This window comes from Uloborus diversus, chromosome 6 (assembly GCF_026930045.1).
Source record: "Uloborus diversus isolate 005 chromosome 6, Udiv.v.3.1, whole genome shotgun sequence".
In the NCBI taxonomy this organism is placed as follows: domain Eukaryota; kingdom Metazoa; phylum Arthropoda; class Arachnida; order Araneae; family Uloboridae; genus Uloborus; species Uloborus diversus.
The window spans coordinates 84,898,307-84,910,790 of record NC_072736.1 but is presented as its reverse complement, the minus strand read 5'-3'; positions in this window follow the sequence as shown (position 1 = coordinate 84,910,790).

The following is a 12,484-nucleotide window of genomic DNA, read 5'->3' as shown; positions in this document are numbered from 1 at the left end:
GATTTACAAAAGAGAAACATAGGATTAAAAAAAGCAGTTAGTTTCAAAAAGGCAGGCCTGTGCATTTAAAAATTTAAGAATACAAGTGTTCGCTTTTAAAATATTGTCTAATATTTTTCTGTAAGATGCATCATTTAATATTAATCTTTAAAAATATTCTTTTGGAAGAAACTAATAATTGTATTATCTTACTTTTTTTCCGTAAATTAATGCAGTCAGCTGCTTTTGCTGAAACTACTTTTACTGGAACTTAAGCTTTCTTAAGTTGCTGACTTAGCAACATTCAAATTGGAGCAAGGGAGCCCATATAGGGGGCAAGGGGGAGAGGGCTCGTGCCCCCCCCCCTTCCGTTAGAAATTAGATTTTCCTTGCTTTTAGTACTTTTTTCTTTGCAAAAATGTAAAAACTTTTCTTTTCCAGCCATTAATGAATAAGTAATTAAAAATCTCAAATTTTAATGACTAATCTGTCGTGAAATCGGTTTCCATGGGGAAAATATCCTGCTAAGCTATGGTTAAAATATCTGAGCCCCCCCCCCCCCTTGCAATTTTGCATATGGGCGCCCATGCTTTGGAGCTTATCTTAGGCTCTTCATCTGCAGTTTCTCTATTCTTCTGAAGCAACATAACAGGAAACTCATTAAAAAAAAAAAAAAGCAATACCCCCAGAGATCTAAAACCTAATTTTCTTACAATTATGCCATAAGATCTTACAAACTTACAATACCTCCAAAAATCTTACAATGTAAGGCTAAATCTTTCAAGTTGGCAGCTATGCAAAGGGGAAAGTGGGGTAAAACCGGGAAGTCGGCAGCAAACCGGGTACCAGCTTCTAACCTCTGTAAGTGCTGCAATCGCGTGGACAAGAGATGATAACTACCTCCCACCTTGATGAAAAGCAGCAGCCATTAAATTAGAATGCAATAGAGTCGCTTATTTCGTTCCTGTGAAGAAAAGTTTGTTTGAGTGGTTTTTGCTTAAAATTTTTGAACAAAAGTAAACCGATTATACTACGTTCCTGTTTCTGCAACAGTAAAGGTATGAAGCTTTCTTTGTACAACATTTAATTACCTTCATTATCATTTTAAGTAATTGTAGCGTTCTGTATAGTCATATGACGGCATTTGTATGAAAGCTGTACGTGCGGGCAAAACCGGGTACTAACCAAAGGGCAAAATCGGGTACCTCTTCCACATACTGAGAGAAAAACACAGACGAAGGAGGACAAGAGAAAAGGAAAAACTCATTTTGACAGGCTACCAACACAAGCTTCAGCTTCAGGAAACATTAGAAGAAAAGAAAAAATAATGATTGAAAGAAGACGGAAGAAAAATAAACATGAAGGAAAGATAAACGAATCAAAGAAATGGCAACATTTTCAAGATGCCAATTTGTCAAAAAACAAACAGAAAATATGCGTCCAAAAAAAAAAGAAAAACCGAAGGAGCAAATGAGGGATGAGTCCAGTGAAGAGGATGACAATACTGCCTGCATTTACTGCAATAAGCTTTACTCGAACTCCAAGAGTGGTGAGGGATGGATCCAATGTCGTCGTTTGGCCCATAAAAGCTGCTCAAGGGCCAAAGAGGAAGATAACTATTTTACTTGCGAGTTGTGTCAATAAGCCTTATATTACAGCAAATAATTAAAGGTAAAGACAGTTAAATTTACTGACAATTCATCAATATGTTCCCTTTTATACTTATTCTATTATGTTATGACAATAGTTAACATATGTCACTAAATAAAACTTGAATTTTGTGGAAACTCTTAAAATTTTTATTTTTTCATAGCAATAACATGTCTACCCGGTTTTACCCTTCTAGAGGGGCAAAACCGGGTAAAATTACTTTTTTTAGAAAAAAATTAATAAAAAATAGAAAGAAAAAACACTTATGTTTTTGAAACTGTGGTTGCATTAATAGATTAGTAGTGCATACTTTTGCAAATTTTTGTTCCTTTATGCTAAAAACTGATTTCTTGAAGCCTGCAAGCCTTAGGGTCCTGGTTTTACCCCCACTTTCCCCTATATAACATTTACTTTTGTAAAAAAGTCACGCGGTAACATGAATCACGTGGAATTGCCCATAAGTGAAGAAACCAATGCGAGGTAGCCTTGCAAAGGCATAAAATGGAGTATATATGTGTATTAAGATGCAATACAGCAAAAAAGAAGGAGAAAACATTTGACTGGGAGCTTGACTCCTCAAGAACAGTGAAATGAACATTAAATGATGCCTCTCTAACATCGTCTGCTACAGTTCTTTGTGTTTGCCCGGAATCCAGTTTCCCCGGTAAAACATCAATCCATGGAATGCGGTAATTACGGTGTTGTGGCATTTTCCAATCGAAAAAAAAAAATAACGGTTGAATTTTACCACTCAGACAGTGAAAAAATGGGCTTTTGTTAAATCACGATTTTTACACTTGTATCATTTTTCTACTTTTCAACGACAGAAACTTTGATTTGCTTCCGAAGTTTGCGTTTTATTCTCGTGTTTTCTGAAAACCTAAAAACATGGAGTCTTTATTGGAAACTGGTTTTTGGTGTAATATTTTTCTCAAGTTTGTTAAAATCATGTGCTCCCCTAATTTTTTTGAGCAGTGTAAACAAAAAGAAACTGGAAATCTATTAGGCGGATTTGAAATTTTTTTTTTTTTCAATCAAATTAATTTCTAAAAAAATTATTTTTTAAATTCATTTTTTATTAACTATGTAATTACCCTTATTCTCAACAACCTTTTGTTATGTAGTGAACCAATTTTGAATCCTGGGTAGATAGAAATTAATTGGTTTTCGAGCAGAATATCTGGAGATGGCATTTTAGATATCGGACAAATTTCCATTGTCACATATAGATTTAAATAATGTGAAATCAGATGATGCAATGTCAGGTGACATCTTGTTCTGTTTGATCCATCAGTTTGCTTCTATAGCAAGATAGTTTTCTGTTTCTGTCGTATTTAATTGACAAAATCACTATAAACCGGATTCCATGGCAATCACCATTCGTTATTCATTGTAGAAAGAGATTTTCTTGTGAACACTCATTTCACTCATGCATAGCTCATTTTTTTATGCTTATCTGAAAGAACACCATCGGGGGGGGGGGGGCTATTTTCGTAGGAAAAAAAATTGTTCTTTCTAATGGTACCAATGAAGCAAAGATGCAGGATGACAAACTTGAGCTACAGCCCATTGAAAGTAGACAATTTTTCATGTGAACGATTTTGATAGCCACTTTGCTGACAATAACTTATAGAAAATCAATATTTACGCTCGGGAACTATAACCCATTAAAAACATATTAGGGTGTCTGTGTCCCCAAAAAAATAAATAAATAAAATAAAGTCGATGTTTCAAATTGCACACCCTCTTATATTTTTTTCTTTTATGTCAAAACAAATGTAACAATGTTTCTTGATCAACGGCAACCTGTGCCGACTTGTGTCTGAAAGTGTGAACTAGCACTGCATACTAGGCCGAATCGGAAAAAAAAAACTTTTTTCGGAAGTTCGAAATTTCATGTTGATGAAACATTGCCACTGTTTAATGTCTAGCATGAAGTTTAAAATTTATAAATTTTCTTCAAAAAATTGATTTTTTCTCTTTATTTTTAAAAACATTACACATAAGTTTAAACAAAATATGAAATTCAAAAATTATTTGCGAACACATTTTTAAATCAACATTTGCAAATGAGTAATACAAAAGTAATATATTTCAAATTAAAAATTTGTCTTTAACTTGGAAAAATGCTTTGAGTACTATGTGGGGGATTTAAATATTGTAGAAGAGCAAAAATTTCTATTTTACTCTAATTACCTACTTTACTGTTTATATTTTTCAGCTTGATAATTTCCTAAAATTTATCTTACTTTTCAAAAAAATATATATATAGAAAAAAAAATCAGTTTTTTGAAGAAAATTATATATTTCAGGCCTCTTGCTGGACACCTAAATATTTTTTTTATTCGGATAAATATTCTTGTAGTACATGTGGGGTTATAGATTTAACGTTTTACCAACATGAAATTTCGAACTTTCAAAACAAGTTTGTTTTTTTCGATTCTGCCTAGTACAGTGCTTGTTCACACTTTCAGGCAAAAGTCGGAAGGAGTTGCCGTTGTTCAAATTCTAAGAAACATATTCCTCATAAAGTTACGAAGGATGATCTTTCGAATTATTTTCGTTTTGAATTTGACACTCTAAAATCCTGAAAACATTTTCTCCACTACGTTTTGTTAAAACTTTTCTTGCGTGTTACAAATTAGTGAATGAACTCAAACTTACAAAAATACTAGAACGTATTGACAACCAAAGGTACTTGAAGCTCCTAAAATTTCAGACTCCCAGTATGATAAAATTTTCAACAACCTTAGTTTAAACATGGCAATGCGTTACAACAGGCAGAGTTTCAAATTCATTTTTTTAACCCTTAACTAAAAGGCTCTAAAAGAACAACATCAAATATATATTTGATGTTGTTCTTTATATATATATATATATATATATATATATATATATATATATATATATATATATATATATATATATATATATATATATATATATATATATATATATATATATATATATATATATATATATATATATATATATATTGAGAGGAAAAAATCTGTTCTTTCTAATGGCCTTAACAACAAAAAAAGATGCAAGGTGACAAACTTGAGCTACATCGCTTTGAAATTGTCTTTTTTTCACTTGAACTATTTTGATAGCCACTTTGGATGACAATATCTTTTAGAAAGGAGATATTTAAGCTCTGCAACTGTTACCCATTAAAAACAAGTATTTTACAATAGAATCACCAAGTTCGAGCCTTTGAATTATTTTTGTTCAGATTTTATGACAACCTAAAATTTCCACGTCTCACGTTTTCACATGTTTGCATGTGTGATACACAAAATCTAATGAACTTTAACTCACGAAAGTACTTCAATGTTTCATTCAACCAAACGTACTTTAACCCCCGAAAATTTTAGGATTCCAATGTAATAGAATTTTCTGCAAACTTAGACTGCAGACCAGCAGACCTGCCAACTCTCCCGTTTTTGGCTTAAGGCGACTTCGGACTCATTTTCAAGCAAATATAAATAAGCTAAAAGACAAGCTATTTTCTCTCAATCGACTATTTTGGAGGCTTTTTGGAAAAAACCTCTTTTAAATAAAAACTTGCTTCAGAAAAAAAGTTCCGAAGCCAGTTGTTGTTAATTTGTTATTTTGAAACCTGTTTATTATTAGTGATCTTCATTTCTATTTCACGGCCATCTTTTTAAAGGAAAAAAGAATGCGACTTTTTTCACGGCCATGCGAGTTCGCGTGTTACATCTTCTCAAAAAGCCTTTTTTTTTTTTTTTTTTTTTTTTTTGAGATGAAATCAAACGCCCTTAACCTGATCAGTTTTAATATGTTTGAAATTGGGACAGCATTTGGCAAATATTTTATCTATTTTTCTAGATTAGATTAGAATTCCGCACTCCGTCTACAACAGTTAATATCGATTTTATGTTCCTTCAGTCATGTTCTGATTTCTAAAGACTTGATTCTGTTATTGGAAATATTACTTTATTCCTAAAATGGATTTGATTTTTTATACTCGTCTCGCATCGAATCCTGGGTGACTGAATATTTTCTGGTGCAAAAAACTAAAAACCCTGATTGGTTATGTCGTACCTCGGCAATAGAAGTGACACAATTTACATTAACAAAAAAAAAAAAAAAACAGCAATGGAGAAAATCAAGATTGTATGCAATACAGATTTTAACTGATATACTCTCAAATACTACAATACCCGCAGGGCCAGCCATGGGCGCCCATATGAAAAATTTCGGGGGAGGGGGGAGGGAGGGGCTCAGCTATTTTCCCCATGGTTTAGCAGGACATTCTTCCTATGGAAACCAATTTCAGTACAGATTAGAGGTATTGAAATTTGACATTTTTAATTGCTTATTCATTAATAGCTAGAGAAGAAATGTTTTTACATTTTCGCAAAGAAAAAAGTACTAAAAGCAAGGGAGTTTCTGATTTTAGAGTGGAGGAGGAGCTCGTACCCCCTCTTGCCCCCCCCCCCCATCCATATGGGTGACCGTGGGGTCGCCAAAGGCCGATTGATCCAATCAGGCACCGCTGGCTAGTCCCTAGCTGGACCCCACATCAAAAAAATCATTGTTCTCTGATAGAAGTAAGAAAAAGAGATTTCTGGAAATAAAATATTAATAAGTAATATTTAACTTATGTTTAATTCTGGGAATGTGGTGCTACGTTTAGTCCAGCTTATAGGGTAGGGGAAGTTTTTGAAACTTTTACCATCTCTATTAAAGTAATACAATTATGTATCCAAAACTACTTATGTCAAATAAATAATTGGAGAAAACTTCTGCCGAATTAAGTACCTTTAATTTAATCCGTACCGACTGTGTCTTATGCGATGTGATCAATTAAAATTAAATAATCTTGCTCCAATGTCAAAACTGTTAATAATTATCGTCAATTATATTTCGGAGGCTAAAAGCAGAGGAGCCCCTAGCAAGTCCTCATTATTGTATGCGTAATAAAGCGGAAATTGGGATGAAGTTCGCAAAGCTATTTGTTTCCTTTTATTTATTTAGTAGCCGCGTCGATCAGCTTTGCACGGTCTACCACGAAAATGAAAGAAATGTCAATCCACACATGTTCAACTATTAAGTCACAATTAGAGAGAAAAAAAAATACTGTAAAATTTCCCGTCAAAATTATCATTCACGAAAGAAAACGACAAATCGAAAATTCCCGAATAAATTAAGCGCAACAATCCATAAACACAACTAAAATCCTTGATTATCTTCTGCTGGCAGTACAAAAAAAAGAAAAAAAAGAAAAAAAAAAAGAAAAGGTAAATCGCCAAATAATAATCAAAAGGGGAAATTTTTACCTCAAAACAAAAACAATATTTTATTTAGTCACAGTTGAGATAAAAAGTGGCAACCTTCTGAATGGTTTTATTCACGCTAATTTAAAATGAGATCGCGCAAACGATAATTTTCCGACATGAAAATGCTGTTCCATTAGGCTTAAAAATGCTTTAAAATTTTTTCCCTGTAATTTTAAAACCTTGTTTTTTTTCTTTAAATTCGAAGAAAGTAAATCAATTTCAGTGGTATTTTTTGCGCGCCTTCGAATGGAGCTAAAATTACACTGATCGGATAATTATTTCAGGTAGAAAGAACCATTAAATACCTTTTTCGGACCCTTAAATTAAAATTCGAAAGGTTCGGTACTTTTTTGGCGTTTGAACCCCCCCCCCCCCCCCCACCCACCCACCTACGTTCCTTCTCGGGTGCCGAATACCTTCCTGCCAAATGTGGTCGAGATTCGACGCAAACTGTGGATTTGTATAGGGAACATACATCAGGGACGACCCCCCCCCCCCAAGAGCAAGAGTGCACCCCCTATATATCGTGAAGACTTCCTCCCAAAAGCAACAGACCCCCAAAAGTGAAAATACCCCTCAAACCACCCCTACTAAAAACTTTAATGGCGCAGTCTGCGCCATGCCTCCCCCCCCCCCCCGCCCTAGATGGGAACCCCTGCATACATGCACACATATATATTCTCTGTTTTATTTATTTATTTTTTAATAAATTTATTTAATTTGGAGGAGGGAGGATGAAAAAATGTTAAAATTCATCAATGATGAAATGTTTTCAAAAGTTACAATGTACAATAGCATATCTTCAGTAAGTTACCGCCTTACCGAAAAAGCAGTCCTCGGCTGGATTGACCGAGCTGGTGGTGTATTTCATGTATTTCTGCCTTAGCCCTGACTATAGGGCGGCAACTTACTGACCATGCCTTGCCTTCAATCTTCGAGTTGAATCGAACCATTGCTTCGGTCAGTCGTCTGGTCAGCGCTAATTCTTTGTATTAGCTACCAGTTTGCTTTGCACTCTTGGCTTCCTCAAGAGGTTTTCCACCTCCACCTCAGTCACTTCCTATGCCGTGCTGACGAGTGCTAATAAGCATGAAACTGCTGTCCTCGGCTGGAATGACTGAGCTGTTGGTGTATTTCATGAATAGCATATCTAATTATCTTGAACACCTGACACACTTATCATTGGAGTACAATTCTAGGAGGGGGACCCTCCATTATTGCGAAGCTGATGCGTAAGACATCTTTAAAGCAATTCCAAAGAAACAAAATTGCCTGCATCAACTATTGAAAATCAAGCATGATACATAGCGAAATAAAATATGGTTGCATAATATTAAATTCTTGATTAAAACCCGCATCCTAGTTTATTTATTTATTATTATTATTATTTATTTTTTTTTTTTAGAAAAAAGTAAAACGGCTGGTACTTGGGGCTAGATTACTTAATAAGAGCAAAGCTGAAAACTGTTTTTCAACATAGCTTTGTTGCATTTTCTATACCTATTCTATTACCTATTCTCTGTTACCTATTCTAGGAAATAATAACCAGTCATTATATTTGATAAAAATTAAGATAGTAAATTTTTTAGAGACTAATAATCTATTGACTAGTTTTCAGTACGGTTTCAGGAAAGGTAAATCTTGTGCAACTAATTTATTACATTTCTATGACAAAGTTACCATGGCTTTGGGCAATAAGAAGTCTGTAGATGTTGTTTACATTAATTTTCAAAAAGCTTTCGATAAGGTACCGCATGTTGCTCTACTTAGCAAATTAGCTGTTATAGGTATAGGAGGGAAAACTTTCATTTGCGTAAAAAACTGGCTGACCGGAAGGAAACAAAGGGGGAATTATTCTAATTGGAGTGAGGTTTTAAGCGGAGTTCCTCAAGGATCAGTGTTAGGGCCTGTTTTGTTCACTGTTTTTATGAACGATATTTATAAAAATATTTCTGGGAACATGAATTGTTTTGCTGATGATGTCAAAGTTATGGGGAGTGTAGAAAATGAAGAACAAGCAAATCAGCTGCAAGAGGATCTAGATCATATTACGGAGTGGGCTGATAAATGGGGTATGGCTGTTAATGTTGGGAAATGTCAAGTGCTACATTTAAGGCATGGAAATAAAGTGTACAAGTTATTATTTGCAAGGTTCAGTCATTAGTCAGGCAGAAAAAGTTACTGATCTGGGCTTCTTAATAAGTCAGGATTTAAAGTTCAGCCAACAGTGCAGAATATAGCTAGTAACAAAGCCAATAAGATGCTTGGGTTTATCAATAGATCTATTTCAAACAAATCTAAAGAAGTTCTTCTGCCCTTATATAGAAGTTTGGTGAGACCTCATTTGGAGTATGCTGTTCAGTTTTGGTCTCCTTATCTTAAGAAAGATATTAATGTATTGGAAAGGATTCAAAGGCGGGCTACAACGCTAATAAATGGACTTTCTCATTTAGACTATGATTCCAGGCTAGAAGGGTAAAAATGTACAGTCTTGAGCAAAGTAGAGACAGAGGGGACATGATTCATTTGTTTAAATTTATTAAAATGAAAGGTTTACGGGCTGAAGTTTCGCACTGAAAACAGGACAAGGGGTCATTGTTTTAAGCTATTTAAATCTCAGGCTAACATGGATATTAGGAAAAATTATTATTTTACCAGGGTAGTGGAACCTTGGAACAGCTTACCGGAAGAGGTGGTAATGAGCAAGGGAGTAGATAGTTTTAAGAGGGCCATTGATCTTTACTGGGGATTGTAAATTGACTAGGATCAGTCTGGCTGGGCCCAGAGCCTGTTGCTGGCCGTCACTTTTGTATTTGTATTTATATGACGGGTACAAATTTCCTAACCATTTTTAATCGCAATTCGTGATCAAGACCGAACATCTATTATGGATTATATTGAAAGAAACAAATGGTTTTTAGATATGTTACAATTTTCGCTTTTTTTTATTATAGTCGTTATCAAATGTTTTTACAATAATTGCCAAATCATTCTATTTTCTTTAGAAAAATTCTTGTTCACGGTTAGTAATACGCTTTTAGTTAGAAGCTGGTTGTTTCAAATCCGATCCGTTTGTTCCGACCTTTCGAATGATCGGATGAGCGTGTGAAAAGAACCAAAATCTAACCAAACGCATTTCCAATCATTGCGACGCATTTCCAACCTTTCTAAAACGTAAATCCAATGGTTTGTGCTACCTGGGAATCTGGGTAAGCGTGTATGTGTGTAGGTGTGTATGTGCGTAACGCACTTGTGTGTGTGAAGCATATGTGTGCAAAGTGCAGTTGCGTGTGTATAGGTGTGTATAGACGTGTGTGTATGTAGTCATGTGTGTGTGTATACATAGTATCGGTAGAGTATGGACGCCACCTCCCAGATTTGGTACCGCCATAGGCGGATTTAGGCCGAAATATTTGGGGGGTGCAACAATAACAGGGATCTGAGGACGGGGGGGGGTGGCATATTCCCGGAATAACAAGACAGTGGCAAAATCAGAAAATAATTTTAGGGCGGGACACACTTTTAAGTCAAAAAACGCGATGAAAACCATATTTAGTACGATTAGGGGATGGGCAATTCTTAACATATTTCAAACTGCAGAAAAAGTCTTAAACGAAAGTCGATATTAGAAGCAATGGGTGAATTTAGCTACTGGTTTGGAATGGGATTCAGTCCTCAGAAAAAATTTGAAATAGTAGTTTTGAAAACGCAGTTTTACAGTTCTTGGTGATATTTTAGAGGCAAGAAAGGTACATGTGGCTCCAAGGCTATTTTTAGAAATTTTAGTCTTATAAATGTGATTATAGTCCATATTTATAGTTTGGGTTATGAATGAGACTCATAGACTGCCTTCAATCGATTTTTTGAAAAGCAGATAGAAATACGTAACCCCCTTCCCTCCCCCACGCTACCTCTTTAACTTTTCATACTTGAAGTTCCAAAAATACTACGGAGGACAATTTTTGATGCTGTTACCGGACGGGGGTGCTCCCCCGGAAAATTTTCCAACTCTCCCATGGAAAGTTTTCGAAATTGAAGTCCTGAAGTCCTAAAAATTAAGTTCTTCTGCAATAATCCGTGGTATTAAAAAAAAAGGATTCTCCCACTTAAATATTTTGAAATAATAGTTTTCAAAACCAAAATATTAACATTCTTTGATGATAATAGAGAAAAGGGGGTCAGAGGCCCTTTTTCGAATATTTTCCAAAATTAAAGTCTTAAACACATGAGTGTAAGACCATATTTGGTAACGCTAGGGACACTGCAGTTTTTCAAAACTGAAGCTCCAAAAACGCAATGTTAAACGATTTTTGATGTATTTAGGTGATTAGAAGATCTATCTTCCTTGGAAATTTTGCGAAAGTGAAGCCCAAGAAACGAAATTTGAGGTACTCTGTAATAACTTTAACTAGAGAAAGGGCTTTGGAGAAGAAACATTTTGAGGACTAATAGAACAAATGAAAACAAAATAGAAAAAATATAAAAAAAGGGGGGGGGGAGGGGGAGGTATGAAAGAAAGAGGATTGTGCGAGAAGGCACACAATTCGCCGCCAATAATCTGAAGCTGTTGAAAAATTTATATGTAAATATTTCTTTTTGAAAGAGAAATTAAGATTTTTCCCAACATTCTTTTTTTTCCCGTAAAATAACTGCGTTTTCCCAAAATGAGATCTTTTCTTCTCTACAATAATAAAGAATCTTTTTTTTAAAAACATCTACTCAGCCTTTTGTGGGGAGGGTCACCAGTCTTGTGCCCCTTCCCCCCTGGATGCACAACTGCAGCAAAATGTTCGGAAGTCCTCCTTCAAAAAGTTTTGACTATTTACCTTAAAATTGTTTGTTTTCGGTTGATTTCGGTGTAGATTTTATTGATCAAGTTTCTTACAATAGCCATGTTTTTTTTTTTTTTGGACTTATTAGGTTTTTTTTTCAAATGGATAAAATTACTTTAATTCTTAATATGAGCACAGTTATGTTTTTCTTGCTCTAGCGACGTGTGGTAATACACTGGATTCAAGTAAATTTAGTAGTATAGCAGCTATGAATTTTTTTCCCCAACTGCGTTTCTGAGTGAAATATACTAAACTATTTTTTTTTCAAAACCCAACCAAAAATTTTGGGGGTGCGGCGCACCCCCTATCACCCCCGTAAATCCGCTTATGGGTTCCGCTCGCGGAAGCCGGCGACAGTGGAGTTCCGTGAGAAAAGTTTAACGTTTAGGTTTAAGCCTTGCATGGACACAAACAGTTTGTAAAAATGGCGACAAAAATTTGTGCTCTTAATAATTGTTCAATTAACAAGGTAAACTTATTCTTATTGCCATGGGAATCTGAGAAATCAGAGCAACATCAATTTTTGGTCAAGTGGTCAAGTGAGGTTAATAAGCAATTCGTGATTGCTAAACCGAAAAAAATCCCCGAAGGTGCAAAAAAAAAAAAAAAAAAAAGGCACTCTGGCTCAAGGGCGCATAAAAAAAACCGAAGGCGCACAGAGGGCGTTCGAGGGCACACTAGTGGAAGGGCGCATCGACCTGGGCGTCAGACCGCTCC